General features: G+C 47.1%; 1 protein-coding gene across 1 annotated transcript in view; it reads left to right on the top strand.

Moving 5' to 3' along the window:
• Positions 1–14,047, top strand: part of RMC1 (regulator of MON1-CCZ1) — a 219,715-nt gene that overhangs the window by 196,610 nt on the left and 9,058 nt on the right. The gene's annotated exons all lie outside the window — the stretch shown is intronic.

Here is a 14,047-nt window from a genome sequence, read left to right on the forward strand (position 1 = left end):
CCTCTCCCTACCTGCTTTTTAGAACCACTCCGTTGTGATGTTTTTCCACTTCTGTTCTATCGTTATATAATCACATTTGGCAATATGTCCCCCATTCCGCATCACCTAAATGTGTATCTGTTTTCCTACTTTTCTAGCTCATTTCAAGATCTCATTAACATTTCTCTTTGTGCTGTCTCGATGGTGACTGTTACCTGAAGCCCAACCCAGCAGAGGCTGACATTTTCTTTGTAAAATGTTGTTTCCAAAACTGTTGTGTCCCCAATTTCCCTTTCTCCTTGTGTCGTTCCATCCATCCTGTCTGTTCATCCCTCTTTTAGTTTCAGGGGGTTACAGATGGTTAGGTGACTCATTGTCACCAGAGAACCACACATCATGTATCATTCTTTTAAATATATCAATTAAAATAACTTTGGGGTATACCGTTGGATATTTTTTAACTACATTTAGACCCCATGTATTTTGTCCTGTATAACATAAGAACTCCCTTTATGGTTGAGTCCACCAAAGTGAAATTGACCTACTTCAATGTGGGCGACGACTGATGAAGCATGCCACGAGAAGTTGTGGGTGACGCGACCCCTCAAATATCTTGTTCGAATAACCAATGCTGAAGCATGAGCTTCAGCATTGGTTATTGAATCTTACTCAAGCACTGGCAGGCTGATACATTTGCCTTTTATTTTCATGTGTAGGTAGTTTGTATTTCAATATCTATTTGTCCACCCTTTCACTGCTTTGAATGTAAGTCGAGCATTTAATAGATACCATGACAAGCATTACAGTAAGCTGTTTTCATTTCATGTTTGCTCAAATGCTGAATCAGTATATGTGATTAGTCTATGACATGTTATCATATTTGAACAATTAACTGTTTTTAATACACAGGTTTAATACTAAAGTTACCATACGTGCACATAGTTGAATTTTGTAGATCTGTCATATTGGTTATATTCTGCTGACTACATTTCAACTTATTTTTTCTAAGTCAACATCAAGGTTCTCCATAGTTACAGCTTTAAGAAGAGTAACTTATACTCAGTGTCCCTAGCATTAAAGGCAAAACTGTAACTGTGATTAAGTCATCCAAAGGAGGGCCATTTATAAGGCCAGAGGGCACAATGAATCCAGAAATAATTACACATTTGCTTCATGATTCTCAAATGGATGTGGCATAGGAATCAGTTGGAACAGGCAGTCAGTGACTGTTAATGTCCTTCAAACCTGTGTAAACCTATGTTATAGTGAAACCGCTCTCTACAGGTCAATCACGTCGGAATTTGGTGAAGCTAGCCATTAGTAACAGACAATATGCAAAGTTAGTCACTGGAACTAAAAAATGTAAAATTGTGTTCATACATTGACAGTAGTATTATGGTATACTGCAGTGTGTTCATTATAAACCCAGGAGCAAGACCAGCAAGGTAAAGGTGTAGACATTTGAAAAAAAAGCTTGATAGTTGAACAGATCTAAGAATAGACTGCAGCAGTAATAGAGAAAGGCTGACGAAAATGTGAATCCCATATGCATTTATGGTATTAGTCCCATTGTGATGATCAACTGACAGCGAGTGATTTAGAAATGAGGTGGTAGGAGTAGTGGACCTGGTGCAATCACTGCTTAATGGACAATAAACATCCTTTATAGGTACAGTTTACCTTTGTTGTCCTAAGGTTAGTCTTAAGGTCAATCACATTATTGCACTCCACTTGAATACCAAGTTAATGCCTTTGAGCACTTGACTTCAGGGGTAACAAAATCAAGGTGTACTCTGGTACGTTGTAGTATCAAGTACTTATCTTTGGCTTCACTCTTTCTCGAGTATACTCTATCTGACAACAGATTCCTCATCTTTAGAATATTATTCCTGTGGTTAGATTAAGTATGAACCAGAAAGACATTTATAAAACAGAAGTAACTTGTTCTTCTGATTGATACTTCTAACTGCAGATTTGTCAACTTTAGAATAGATAGCAAAACAGTAGCCACCAGGGTGGTGGATGTGTGAAATGGCTCAGATCAAAAAGTTCCGAAGGACTGAACAAGTGAACTTCCCTTTCCGTTGTACCTGTCAAGGGAGTAGTGCTTTGTAAGCATGTGTATGGATGCCCAGGTTGTACCCTCACCCATATCGAGAACATTCACTCCACTGCCAACATAGTGGTCACAGCCTTCTCCTGGGTGGAATGATAACTCAGTCTTTCTGGAGACTGCTTCTTGGCCAGTGCATAGCATAGCTTAACACAGAAGACGGTCAACCTTGAGATAATTTGTTTCTGCTCCGAATTACTTCTCTCTGCCCCGATGAAACTCACAAAAACCTGATTGTCCACCCAATGGTCTTTGGTGCAGTCAGTGTAAAAGCTTGCAATTCTTTTCGCATCCAGCCTCCTTCTCCTCCTCTTCCTCTTTCAAGGGGTAAGGCAGAGCAAAGAACGTTGGGAGGGTGATGGATGGGGGAAGGAGGAGCACATCAAACTGAAAATACTGCTGGCCGACCATGATCCACAGGTGAAGTCTGTGTGACTACAGGAGGCATGCTTGAACGTATGCGTCCTTGCGGTCTCAACCTACTATCCAGCAACTTTGATCCAGGACAATTATAACTTGGACTAGTTTGAGCATTTTGAACTTGTCCTCCCACAGAGAGGCATTTAGAGGACTGCAATCTGAGATAGAATGAAGGCCTGGTGTCCCTGATCAGAGGCCATGAACGGACTGAAGTGACTGCAGCAGGGGTGGATGTGCCTGGCAGTGTCTACAAGCCAAACCTCTGGAGTAGTCTCGGAGTATGCCCATGGCCTGACTTTCATTAAAGTTCTCAAGTGCGGAATCAGCTTTTTCTAAAAAAAAATAAAAAAAAAAAAAAATTATGGAATACATCAAAAGGTATATCCATGAGGGAGTCCTGTACAGCTACAGGAAAGCCTGTGGGAGACCAAGCATCACACTGGTGCCCGAGGTTTGCTCCAAACCATTGGTAATATCCATGCAGGCCTGCCTGAATAACAAATTTGGCTACATCCTGACCTTCATGAATGTTTGAGTCAGGAATGCCCTGCACTCTTCTGGGACCGCCAGTCAGATCTCACTGGCCCATGACCCCGAGGGCATGCGTATAATGGTTTTGCAGGCATCTGGCATTGACCGACCTCATGTCTTGGGTGATTGAAGAGAACAAATGTTCGCATCAATGTTTTTTTTTTAAGTTTTTTTTTTTTAATTTAAATAAATAAAAAAAAGATTTTATTGGTATCCACATCCTCAGTCTTTTTATGACTCCCTATCAGGTGGGCTCATGAGCATCAAATTAAGATTTACCTTACTGGTGGAAGCTTGAACCACCAAACTCTCTAGAGTTGGATGTTATGTAAGAAAATTAGGGTAGCCAGGCACCAGTTTGTGGTGTCTAGCCACCTTCCTGTTCGCTAGTGAGCAAGAGTAAGGTTTATACCAAGTGCCCATAAAGGTGTTGTCTAGAGCTTCACCGAACAGCAGCAGTAGGGGCTCAGAAGATGGACCAAGCTGGAGAACTTACGCGGCAAACTCTGGACAGAGTTGAAACCGAAAGCTGGTAGGGCAATTAAGAACTGCTCCATGGTCCATGGAGAGTTTTATATGAACCAAGTTGTATAGGAACCGGGAGCACTGAAGGTGAGTCAGAGCGCGGCCTCTGTCAGGGTCGAGACTGAGTCAGCTTGGTGTTAGACAACTGAGTTGACTGGGAATCACCTCAGGTGACCGACAAAAAAGGGACCAGCTTAGGTCTTGGAGCTAGAATGGAAGTCAGGCTTAGGCAGGTCCCTAGGGCTCAAACGGCACTAAGTACATCTCTGCTGGTGGTAAATTGAAAAGAGGGCCCGGAGGTGCACCAGAGGGAGTCGAAAGAGTGGTAAAAATACACAACATGGCTTCCTTAAAGGCCTCAACTGTTTTAGACTTACAGGACTACCTCAACCTTGAAGAGTATCTGTTGTGGGATCGGCCTTGAGAATTAGAACAGGTCCACACCCCTGACTTGGAGCAGGATTTGCATGGCGCCTTTCAATGTTTGACGACATGCAGCTTCACTCTACTGTTTCAGATTGCCTTCAGATGCGTGAAGGCACCCTTCACTCCCAACTTGGTGTCGTGCCCAAACTCAGGAGGCACACTTGGCAGTCACCAACATCTGTTTAGGACAGTCACATAATGGTTTAACCCTGTAGTTTTAGTTGTGGACATTGTTCCTTATTCACTAGAAATCAGGTTGGAAAACTTGTCAAATCAATGAAAAAGGGAGAAGAGCTCCAGATCCACATGGGAATAAGTGGAACAAAAGGAACTGATGTCCGACCTCAGCGGTGGCGCTTATATGCCCACCTCTGGAGCGGAACCAAGACAGCGTGGATGCACTGCTTTGGACATTTCCAGATCCAGTCTGTCTGATGAATATTCTAAAGGTGAGAAATCTGTGGTTAAAAGTATCCATCAGTTGACACTCAGACCTGCCTGTTCTATAAGTTGTTAGCGAATAGTACGTTTATTAACATTCAAGGATAATTATTCTTTACACAGAAATCATGTAGCACCTTACAGAGTGGTTGTATACCATTTACACACCAGCCTTTTAAATGTCTTTGAGGTCTTAGGCCAATGATAGTTTATGTGGACAGTGTTTGCTGACTCCATGTTCATTTGATTAACTTTAGGGAGTGTAAACAATGTCTTTGTCAGTGGGCCCAAGCTAACAAATACAAAGGTTTCAAAGTAGCATGGTTGCTATGGTATACCTGGCCCTCTGCTTTTAGGGTCTGTTGCTCTGGGTGGACAATTCAGTCGAGTTGATACCCAGAGGGGCTGCATTAACAGTAAAATGATCAAAACACTTTTGCCCAAATACTTAAAACCCAGGTAGAATCCCACAAAAGTAAATGCCGACCTATAAGGTGCCTGGAGATGTGGTCTCTAGTTTCAGGTATTAACTGGTTGTCTGGAGCTCTGGATACAATCAGGAAATAATTCCATTGAGACCTATGAAGGATCCATTAGTATTAGTTCTTTAATGGGAGCCTCTGTAGGGTGGGTTAGCACTAGGGCATCTCCCAGGGATAAACTTTAGGAGCCCAGTCTTGCTCGGTAATGTTAACATCCCTTTGAAAATGAAAGGTCCAGAAGCTGCATACTGATTTGTCCTGATATGGCTGCTGCTATTTTTTAATGCAAAGAATCTTTGTGCTAGCATCAAAAGATGATGAAGTGATGCGACTGTAAAGCCTCTTTGATACAAGATGCAGCGCCTTAGATTACACTTTTTTTTTTTACATGTTTTTCTCCCACAAAATGTCATACATTTAATTAAATAAATATAAATCATGATAAAACAACAACCATTGAAAATACTCGACATAGTATGATTATTTTCCTGAGATAAGACCACGGGTCAGTTCTGTTATGGAAAGTCTTGACTTCCTTGCAGATTGAGATGTCATACATTCTAAACAGAGATAGGAGCCTTTTGTTACATACACTATGTTTTTGTGTTAAACAACAGATTGTGTGAGATAGTTTCAATCCCATCAAATGTGTATTCAAAGAGGCCATCCTTGTTGCTTTTTGGTGCCATTTTACAGTATAGGCTCGGAGAGGGAGCAGCCCCCAAGCCTGAATTTTACATCCAAAACACAAGAGATTTCTGGGCATACCTTGTCAAGGTAAGCGTCAAAGCTTGTTTGATAGGTATCGGAATAGTAGGCAACCCTCCCTACTACTACTCAAGACTGCATCTCATTTAGATTGACATTATGGGGCATATTGATACTCTGTTTGCACCGAATGTGCGTCAAATATTTTGACGCGCATTTGGCGCAAACTGTGCACCATATTTAAACTTTGACACTCGAGCCCGCGGACGTCAAAATTGCTCCCTGTGAGTAATTTTTTAGATGCAGGAAACTGCCTTGCGTTAATGACATGCAAGGTAGGCGTTCCCACCCAAAAAATGACTAAGGCCTGTGCGCCTTATTTATACTTGCACATCATTTTGACGCACAGGAGAGGGCGGGCCTTAAAACACAGCACAGAGCCTGATGTGCGCCGTTTTTTAACGCCTGGATCAGGGCATGTGTTAAGGGACCTGTGGGCTCACTTCCATGGTCTTTGACCATGGAAGGAGTCCAGAGGTGCCCTTCCCTGCCCTAGGGACACCTCCTGCCATCCTCGCCCACCCCTGGAGGACACCCATGGATGGGGGAACCCATCTACTGTAAGGAGAGGTAAGTACAGGTAAGTTGAGGGAAGAATTTTTTTTTTTTTTTTTTTAAGTGGCATAGGGGGGCATAATTTGGGCCCCCTACATGCCACTGTGCCCAATGACAATGCCCAGAGGACAGAAGTCCCCTGGGCATGGCCATTGGGCAAGGGGGCATGAATCTTGTCTTTGCTAAGACAGGAGTCATTTCAATGGGGGTTGTCCGGTTTGAGGCATGATTTTTGCCTCAAACCTGACTTGCACCATTTTTTGATGCTTAACCCCCATTTTTCCCTACGCCGCCGCTGCCTGGTTTGCGTCATTTTTTTTTTACTCTGATCAGTCCGCACGCCGACTAACGTCATTCCTTAAATAAGACGCCCGCATGGTGTGTAGGAATGGCGTATGGGCCTATATGTCCTTGATAATCATATTTGTTGATTTTTGGGGGGGGGGGTGTGAATTATCCCAAAGTTCGCTGTGCCCAATCTTTTTTAATATGCTCTTGGCATATACTAGCCCTCTGCACTTCTTAAAACCGTCCATGGTCATGACTTGATGCAGTGATCTCGCATATACACTTGCATGAGTGCTTTTGTGCATATCTTCAAATAAAACACTTAGGTTAAGTCTGCAAAAATTTGTTCAGCGGGACAGGCAAAATGCTCTATAGCATGCAATGCAACACCATCTCTTCTCCATTAGTTGTGAGCCTGTTTGGCGAGAAGGCTGATTCTGCACAAAATCTTTTCAGAGAAAGTCAGGCAATGGTGCTTTCCTTAGGCCTTACTATCCCTTTGAGATAGTAGCCTCAACAGCTTTGTCATTTCAAGGCTACTCAGGAGGATTGGCTAACTTGGCAGCACCTCAGCCCACCACCTCCGCATCAGGCACTGCAAGCCTTTTGGGGTTGGGGATCAAGCAGACAAAGTCCAGGCCAGCATGGGTAGTGAACGTCCTAGTGCTCACTTTCCTGCAGGTTCAGGCTCCAAGCTACTTAGTGGCACAAAACCATAATGTGGAAGGCAGAATCAGGCATCTCCAAGGATGGCAAAATATACCTTCTAGCGGAGGGGTTCTTCAGATTGTTCAACTGGACTCTACCCTTCCTTTTGAACCTGCTCCACATTCTGACCACATCAGAGATTTTAGAAGTGCAGTTCTTGCTCTAAGTGCCAAAGGAACTGTAGAAAGAGTTCTGGCTCCTGAAAAAGGGACTGGCTTTTACTCTCGCTTTTTTCCCGTGCTCAAGAAGAATCCATCCCTTAGTCTTATTTTAGATCTCTGCCCTCTGAATGCTTTCTTGGAGAAGGACAAATTCAAGAGTGTGGTACTCAGAACTTCGAGCATGTTAATCTGTCCTCCGAACAGCCTATCGCTTCAGGAAGATAGCAGCAGATCAGGTTTCTACACTTAAACCTACACCTCCATATTTGGACATTAAACAGCAGCCATTGACTGTTCAATCTTCCTTCCGTAGTTGTGGATGTCATCATTGGTGTCACACATCCCTCTACGAAGTCTGTTGACGCTTGTTGTTTGTTTTATCTTTGGCCCAGTAGGGATATGCATTTGGCACAATTAAAGATCATTTGGTGGCTTTTTTGTGTTTGCCAGACAGCTGTCCTTACTCAAAACACTTGTTGTGAAGGGTTTATAAAAGGTTTTACTCAGATGTTTCCTCCCAAATTCTTTGTGTTGCCACATTGAAATCTCAATTTGGTCCTCACTTTCCTCAAGTGAGCTTCCTTCAAACCAATGCACAGCTGTCCACAATGTCTCTTTACTCTGAAGCCTGTATTCCTGGTTGCTATAACTCCAGCTTGTCATATGAGTAAGCTTAAGCTCTTTGGTCAGCCACCTTATACGATCTTTTTTTCCCCAGATAAAGTGGTTTTGGGGACAAGGGCGGCTTTTTTTGCCTAAGTGTGTGACTGCTTTTTTGTTTGCCAATCCATTACTCTCCTAATGATCTTTGCTCTGCCTCACCTCTTGTAAGAGGAGAAGAGATTTAATTGGCTGGATCCAAAGAGAGCCTTAAGCTTTTACATTGATCACACCAAAGACCACTGGGTGGACAATCTGCTTTATGGAGGGTTCTCTGAATCAAAAAAAAGCAAGCCAGGGCATAAAATGACTGTTAAAGTGGATAGTCCTCTCCAGCAAGATCTGCTGCGCATTAGGTAAGAAGCAGCCTCCAGAAGGACTGAAGTCTCATTCCACCAGGGCCAAGGCTGCTACCACAAAGTACCCGTTTTCGACATTTGTTAGGCTGTGACGTACAAGTTACTTACCTTCGGTAACGAAATATCTGGTAGAGACATATTCTAGTTGCAGATTCCTAACCTTAGAATTTTCCCCCCGGCATCAGACTGCAGTCGGAGATTTTTATTCGAGCAATACCATTGCACGTCGGTAGGTGGCGTTGGTCGACTCCGCAGGCGTTGTGATGACATTGGGAGTAGTACATATACACCGCCTTCGTGCAGAGCCGCTAAGAACACTGAGATTGGTGCGCCAGAGCTAAGGACCTGAAAGAGGGAATCCCTGTCGCTAGAAATCAGTTCGCAAGCGGGGTGGATGGGTTGGCAGTAAGGAATCTGCAACTAGAATATGACTCTACCAGATATTTTGTTATCGAAGGTAAGTAACTTGTACATCTGATAGAGACTTCTAGTTGCAGATTCCCAAGCTATGCCATCCTCAGTGGTGGGCTGCAAACCAAGATCATTCTAGAAAGTCCTGCAGGACCAAACGACCAAAGCAGCCGTCTCGACGGACCTGACTATCCAGGCAGTAATGCTTAGCAAACGTGTGCAGGGATGCCCACGTAGCTGCCTGACAGATATCCAGGACGGGAACTCTGCGTGCTAATGCAGTGGAAGCAGAAGTTGCTCTGGTAGAATGAGCACGCAAGCCTTCAGGAGGTTGCTTTTTAGCCAAAGCGTAGCACAGTTTGATGCAAAGAAGCACCCATCGAGAGATGGTACGCTTTTGCACCGCCTTCCCTTTCTTCGTACCCACATAGCCAACAAAGAGTTGATCGTCCACCTGAAAATCTTTAGTACGATTGAGGTAGAACGCCAACGCTCTTTTTGGGTCCAGACGGTGGAGTCTCTCCTCCTCATGGGAAGGATGTGGGGTGCGTAGAAGGTACGCAAAGTGATGGACTCGCCTACATGAAATGGTGTAACCACCTTAGGAAGCAAGGAAGCTATAGTGCGTAACACCACTTTGTCAAGATGTACAGACAAGTATGGAGGCTTTGAAGAAAGGGCCTGAAGCTCACTCACCTTGCGAGCAGAGGTGATCGCGACCAGAAAGACAGTTTTGAATGTGAGGAGCTGCAAGGGACAATTATGCATTGGCTCAAAGTGGGTACACCTTAAGTAAGTAAGTACAAGATTAAGATCCCACTGAGGCATGATAAATGGAGTGGGAGGAAATAAGTGGGTGAGCCCTTTTAAGAACCTACTAACAAAAGGAGATTTAAAGAGTGAAGGCTGATCAGGAAGCCTAAGAAAGGTGGAAATGGCAGACAAATACCCTTTAAGGGTGCCCAAAGCAGAGCCCTGCTGGGCTAAAGAAAGAATGAACAGAAGAACCTCTGAGAGAGGGGCAGAAAGGGGGGGTCCAACAGATTTGTTGGTACACCATGCCAGAAATTTATTCCAATGACAGGCGTATACAATTTTAGTCGATGGACGCCTGGCTGCCAAGATAACATTGCAGACTTCGGATGGAAGGGCAAATGCCATCAACTGTTGCCGCTCAATCTCCACGCATGAAGGCAGAGGTTAGATAGGTTCGGGTGGAGAACCGACCCTTGCTGCTGCAACAGAAGATCTGCCCGAAGAGGCAGTCTGAGTGGAGGATCCATGGACATGTTCAATAGCTCTGGATACCACACTCTTTGAGCCCTGTCCGAAGCCACCAAGATAACTTGGGCCCGATCGTACTTGATTTTCTTGAGAACTCAGGGCAGAAGAGGGATAGGCGGGAAGGCGTAAAGGAGGCCGGAGCTCCACTAGAGACGAAAAGCGTCTCCGAGCGAGGGCCGCCTTGGAAACTCCAACGCGCAAAACAGCTGACATTACGTGTTCTCTGCAGAAGCAAACAGATCTAACCAAGGTTCTCCCCACTTGAGAAAGAGACCTTGCGCCACCTCCGGATGGAGATGCCATTCTTGATTGACTGTGCGTTGGCGGCTGAGTTCATCTGCTCTGGCATTGAGAGAGCCCGCCAAATGTTGAACCATCAAGGTAATGCCTTGATGTTCCAGCCATGTCCAGAGGCGTAGTGCCTCCTGACAAAGGGTCCAGGACCCTACCCCGCCTTGTTTGTTGGAGTACCACATGGCGGTAGTGTTGTCCGTGAACACCTGTACCACTTTCCCGTTGAGAGAGGGAAGGAATGCATTCAACACAAGCCTGATCACCCCGAACTCCAGCATATTGATGTGGAGTCCCGACTCCGCCGGAGACCAGATGCCTCAGATCTCCGCCTCCCCCATGTGGCTGCCCAACCCAGAAGTGACGCATCTGTCACGATAGAGAGATCTGGTTGGGGAAGGGAGAGGGATCTGCCATTGACCCAATCTGGATTCGAAAGCCACCACTGCAGGTCTTTCGCAGTCCCCTCTGAGATCTGGACCAGGTCAGAGAGATTTTCCTGATTCTGCGCCCACTGAAACTTCAGGTCCCACTGCAGAGCCCGCATATACCATCTGGCATGTGTTACTAGCAGGATGCATGAGGCCCAGCAGCCTCAGAGTCCGTCTCACCGAAACCCAAGACCGAGGCTAAAAGATCGGAATTATAGCCTGAATGTCTTGGACTCCCTTGTCGGGAGGATAAGCCTGAAATTGCACTGTGTCCAGAACAGCTCCAATGAAAGGGAGCGTCTGAGAGGGAGTCAGGTGTGACTTTGCACGTTTATAGTGAACCCCAGCTGGTGCAGGAGGTTTGCCGTAGTCTGAAGGTGGGAGACGACTGTCTGGCGCAAAGGTGCCTTCAACAGCCAGTCATCGAGGTAGGGGAAGACTCAGACCCCTAACCTGCGCAGATGAGCTGCAACCACCGCCTTCACTTTCGTGAACACCCTGAGGGGCGCTGGTAAGGCTGAAAGGGAGCACAGTAAATTGAAAGTGCTCGTGACCTACCACGAATCGTAGGTAATGTCTGTGGGCAGGTAGGATGGGGATGTGGAAATAAGCGTCCTGCAAGTCCAACGCTACCATCCAGTCTCCTGGGTCCAAGGCAGAAAGAACCTGAGCCAGGGTGCGCAGGAAGTAGTTCAGGTCCCGAAGGTCTAGGATAGGACGTAAGCCCTTGTCCTTCTTTGGTATCAGAAAGTAGCGGGAATAACAACCACGACCTACTTCTGGCACAGGGACCCTTTCTATAGCTCCCTTGGCCAAGAGAGCCACGACTTCCTGGCAGAGAAGCACCAAATGATCCTCCGGAAGATGATGGAAGGATGGTGGCATGTGTGGTGGTGCAGATTCGAAAGGGAGGGAGTAGCCCTTCCGAATGATCTGCAAAACCCACCCGTCCTTGGTGATATATTCCCAGTGGGGCAGGTGATGGCAGATCCTGCCACCAACTGGGTTGGAGTGAGGGGACGGACTAGGAGGGTTTGGAGGCTGCACCGGGGGCAGAGGTGGACTGGACAGACCTCTGGTTCCCTGTCCCACGGCAACATGGGATTCCTCGGCCACGCATAGGCTGTCCAGCGTGTGTGGCATGGTGGCTGGGTAGAGGACACGACAGGGCGCCCCTTCTGTGTCCACAAAAGGGACGAAAAGCGGACTGTGGTGGGCGTGTGGCAGAGAAAAGACCAAGGGACTGAGCCGTAGCCTGGGAATCCTTGAATCTCTCCACGGCCGAGTCTGCTTTGTCTCCGAAGAGACGGGTGCCATCAAAGAGCATGTCCATGAGTGACTGTTGGACATCCCCCGAGAAGCCAGAAGTGCGTAACAAGGCGTGGCGCTGTAAGGCCACTGTCGTCCCAACCGAACTGCCCAGAGAGTCGGTCGTATCCAGCCCACAACGGATAGTGAACTTTGCTGCGTCCCTCCCATCTTTCACTGCTTGGGAGACGATAGCACGGGCCTCCTCTGGTATCTGTGGCAGGACCTGCACAACCGTATCCCACAGGGAGTGGGGATAACGGCCCAAAAGACATGCGGTGTTCACAGACCGCAGTGCGAGGCTGGAGGAAGAAAACAACTTCTTGGCAAATTGTTCCAGCCTTTTGGATTCCCTATCCGAGGGTGCGGAAGGGAATGCGCCAGAAGAAGAGGAAGCCTGGATTACAAGACTCTCAGGCGTAGGGTGTTGGGACAGGAATTTTGGGTCGTTTGGCGTGGTCCAATGGCAGCGAGCGATAGTCCCGTTCACAGGAACCCCTGTGTTGGGTTTGGCCCATGTACCCAAAAGGACATCGGTGAGGGCCTCATTGAATGGGAGAAGGGGTTCTGAAGTAGAAGCCCCAGGCTGAAGCACCTCTGTCAGGACATTAGACCGGACTTCCACAGTAGGTAGCTCAAGGCCGAGGACCTCAGCTGCCCTACTGACCACCATACTGTAAGTAGCTCCCTTTGCTGTAGCCACGGTAGGAGGCGACAGCATGCCAGCATCAGAAGTATCCAGACCACTGGCTTCTTCCAAATCCTGGGCCCAGTCCATAGCAGGGTCATCCTGGTATTCATAAGGGTTCAGGGACCCCTCCAATTCCTCCCCGTATTCGTACCCATAGGAAAAAGGGTCCAAATCTGACCTTGGGCGAATAGGGCCCACTGAAGCTGATGGTGGCGTCGGCCAACGCTGTTCTGACTCAGTTGTCTGGGATAAGAAATGGGTTGATGTAGATAGTGGGCACTACCGACGTTGGGAGCTTCAACAATCGACCCACGCCGGGGAAGGTCTCGGAGGTGCGACGCGTCGGTGCGGATCCGGAGGCGAACCCAAAGGCCCCTCAGCCGAACCCCTTGGTCCCGAAGGTGCCGTATCGGGGTTGGCCCACCCATCGCCAGTTCGGTGGGGGTCGCTCCGGCTCTGGGAAATGCAGAGTCCACCCAGACGGAGGCTCTGAGGACGGAGGCCTAGTGCGTGGACACTTGTCCCGCGTCGGCCAAGCGACGGGGTGAAGTCGGAGAACGATGGGACTTCTTCTTCTTCTTCTTACCTTGACCAGAGGATTTAGAAGAAGACGAGTGGTGATGACTCCGCAACCGATCTCAAGACTTTCCTCTCGAGCGAGACCGGGACCTACGCGGAGTCGAGTGACGGGCTGCCATTAGCTTTGGGGACCACTCCATCAAAGCTTTCGGATGCATGACCCAACACTCTGAGCGTGATTTCGGGTCATGGTCGTGCTCGAGGCATGACAGACAAACTTTTCCTCTCTAGCTAGACCGGGACCTACGCGGAGTCGAGTGACGGGCTGCCATTACCTTTGGGGACCACTCCATCAAAGCTTTCGGATGCATGACCCAACACTCTGAGCATGATTTCGGGTCATGGTTGTGCTTGAGGCATGACAGACAAACGCGATGAGGATCCATCACCGACATCGTCCGATGGCAGTCCTCACAAGGCTTGAACCCGGTCTTGGTCAACGCACCAAAGTCGTACACAAACAACTTTGACAAAACAGTTGAAATCGGACAAAAAAATAGCCAGGGTAGATCTCTCCAGATCAGCGCGTGGCGCGGAAAGAAAAGATCTGCCGTCACTGCGCGAAGGCTGCGTCTATGTTCTACTCCCGACGTCATCACGGCGACCCAACGCCACTTAACGACGCGCAAGGGTATT

This window comes from Pleurodeles waltl, chromosome 2_2 (assembly GCF_031143425.1).
Source record: "Pleurodeles waltl isolate 20211129_DDA chromosome 2_2, aPleWal1.hap1.20221129, whole genome shotgun sequence".
Lineage (NCBI taxonomy): Eukaryota > Metazoa > Chordata > Amphibia > Caudata > Salamandridae > Pleurodeles > Pleurodeles waltl.